The sequence below is a fragment of the Chionomys nivalis genome, chromosome 12 (genome assembly GCF_950005125.1).
Source record: "Chionomys nivalis chromosome 12, mChiNiv1.1, whole genome shotgun sequence".
NCBI classification, from domain to species: Eukaryota; Metazoa; Chordata; class Mammalia; order Rodentia; family Cricetidae; genus Chionomys; species Chionomys nivalis.
In genome coordinates this window covers 72,478,550-72,482,100 of record NC_080097.1, presented here as the reverse complement: position 1 = coordinate 72,482,100, position 3,551 = coordinate 72,478,550, and positions in this window count along the sequence as shown.

The window sequence follows — 3,551 nt, the reverse complement described above, 5'->3', positions numbered from 1 at the left end:
AGTTCATGTGCATAGTTTAATATCAGATATTGTATACAGCTTAGTTTTGACATGATATAAAGATATTGATATCAAACATGTGATAGGTAAAACAGATAATTGAGTTTTACTAACATTAAAATCTTTTGTGCCTTAAAATGCATTAAGTCAGGTCTGGTGAGTGGCCTAAAATTCTAACTATTTGGGTAGCTGAGGTAGGAGAATTCCAAGTTAAAGGTCAGACTGAGTTACAGAATGAGCTCCAGGCCAATTTGTAAAACTTAGTGAGGCCTTGTCTTAAAATTAAAAAAAAAATGTAAAAATGAAGTTGGGGTACAGCTCAGCAGCAGAACATTTGTCCAAGATAACTGAAATCCCAGGTTCAATCCCAACATCCCAAAGGCATTAAGAGAATGAAAAGATGAGGCACATACTGAAATATATCATTTACAAATCATACCTCTGACAGAGAATCTGTAGCCAGAATACATATAAAAATTCTACAGGTCAATAATAAGAAAACAATTCCAATTTTTAAGCATTAAACTTCCTATTCTTGAGAATTTCACACATATATGTCAATGAAACGTGATCATAGTCAACTTCCATTTCCTTTTCAAACTCCCCTAAAATCCTTCCAAACTTTAACTCTGCCTAACTTCATGCCCATTAAAAAATAATTTAGAGGGCAATAGTTGTATGTGGTAGACTATGGGGTCACTGGCGGTGAGACCAGGATTTATCCCTATTGCTTATACTGGCTTTTTGGAACCAAATCTCTTTGGAGGGATAGCTTGCTCAACCTAGATATAGTGGGGAGGGTCTTGATCCTGTCTCAAAGCAATGTTTGACTTTGTTGATTCCCCATGGGAAGCTTTACCTTCTCTGAGGAATGGATGGGGGTGGGTTAGGGGATAAAGTAGAGGGAACAGGAGGAGGGGAGGGCGTGGGAATTGAGATTGGTATGTAAAATTAGAAAAGATAGCTTTTTAAAACTAAATAAAAATAATTTAGAGACTGCAGAAACAGAGATTAGGATATGAAAAGATGTTCAAGATAATTGTTATTCATACAATGCACAGCAAAACCACAATGAGATGCATGACATATTGAACAGAATGGGATTAATCAAGAAGACAGATAATACTATGTGTTGGCAAGCACAAGATTAAAAGGGAACCTCCACAGATTGACAATAGGAAATTAAAATGATATAGATTCTTTGGGAAAAAAAGTTTAGAATTCTCTGAAAAAAAAGCTAAGCAAAAATACTGTATGATCCAGCAATGCCACTCTTGTCAACTTTCCTAAAAGAAAGGAAAACATACGTCAAATATAAAAGCATGCATGTGAGTATGCATGAGAGTATGATGTATGAAAATTCAGACAAAACTTCCCAAGTAGAGATTAGGGACACAAGGGACATATCTCAACATAATAAAGACAGCTTAGGGCAAATAGAGTTAGCATCAACTTAAATGGAGAGAAACTCAAAGCAATATCATTAAAATCAGGAATAAGACACAGTCTCTCTATACATATTTAATATGGTACATGAAGTCTTAGAGCAATAAGACAACTGAAGGTGATCAAAGGGACACAAATAGAAAGGGAAGAAGTCAAAGTATCTGTATTTGCAGATGATATGATAGTATATATAACTGATTCAACAGATTCCACCAAGAAACTCCTATAGCTACACTTTCAGCAAACTAGAAAGATACTAAATTAAATGAAAAAAATCAGTAGACTTTCTATATACAATGACAAACAAACCAAGAAATAGCCTTAAAAATATAAAATTTTCTGGGGTAACTCTAATCAAGCAAGTGAAAAATTATAATATATAATACTATATATGATGTATATAAAATATAATAAAGACATTGAAGAAATTGAAGAAGATATCAGAAGATGAGAAGATCTCCAATGCTCATGCATCAGTAGGATTAACTTAGTAAAAATGATCATCCTATCAAAAGGAATCTACAGATTCAGTGTAATTTCTATCAAAATTCCAACACAATTCTTCATACAATCTGAAAAGACAATGTTCAGCTTTATACAGAAACACAAAATACCCAGGATAGGTAGCTAAAACCATCCTAAACCAAAACAGAAGTACTGGCGATATCATCATTGTGATCTCAAATTGTACTACAGAGCTACCATAATAAAAACACCATGGTATTGGCACAAAAACAGATATCCTGAAAATGGAATAGAATTGAGGATCCAGAAATAGGTTCGCACACCTATGGAAGCCAGAAAAACACACTGGAAAAGAGATAGCATCTTTCTTCAACAAATGGTGTTAATCAAACTGAATGATTGCATGTAGAAGACTCAATTCCAGATGGAGCAAAGACCTCAACATAAAACAAGATACACTGACCTGACAGAAGTGAAAGTGGGGAATAGCCTTAAACTCATTAACACGGGAGACTTTCTGAATAGAACACCCATAAGATCACTAAGATCAACAATTAATAAATGGGATCTCATGAAACTAAAAAACTTCTACATGGAAAAGTATACCATCATTTGAACAAAGTGACAGCCTACAGAATAAGAAAAGATTTTTGTAAATCAGATTTTGTAAATCCAAAATACACAAAGAACTCAAAAATGAACACTAAGAAAACAAATAACCTAATTTAAAAATGGGGTACATATCTAAGCAGAAAATTCTCAAAAGAGGAAACTCAAATGGTTGAGAAACACATAAATAAATTTCCAACATCCTTAGTTAACAAGGAAATACAAATCAAAACTACTTTGAAATTTCATTTTGCAACAGTCAGAATGACCAAAAATCAATAAAACAAATGACAGCTTATGCTGGCTGTAATCAGAGACTGCTTTTGCATTTCCTGGCCACCCACACCTGAATAATCACATAAAAGCTATTAATTACAACATTGTTTGGCCAACAACTGAGGTGTATTTCTAGCTAACTCTTTTTTTTTTTTTGGCTTTTCGACACAGGGTTTCTCTGTGGTTTTGGAGCCTGTCCTGGAACTAGCTCTTGTAGACCAGGCTGGTCTCGAACTCACAGAGATCCACCTGCCTCTGCCTCCCGAGTGCTGGGATTAAAGGCGTGCGCCACCACCGCCCGGCTCTAGCTAACTCTTATATATTAAATTAACCCATTTCTATTAATCTGTGTATTGCCACGAGGCTGTAACTTACTGGTAAAGTTCTGGGTATCATTATCCTTCAACAGCTACATGGCATCTCCTTGACTCTGCCTACACTCTTTGTATATCTCTGTTTGGATTTCCCACCTGGCTTTACTCTGCTAAGACATTGGCCAAAATAGCTTTATTCATCAACCAATAAAAACAACACATATAACAGAATGACATCCCACATCAGCTGACAAAGATGTGGAGCAAGGAGAAGACTCATCCATTGCTGATGGGAGTATAAACTTATACAGCCAGCATGGAAATCAATGTGGTAGTTTCTCAGAAAGCTGGGAATCAATCTATCTCAAGATCCAGCTATATCACTCTTGGGCATAGATCCAAAATATGTTTCATCCTACTATAGAGACACTGACTTGCTCA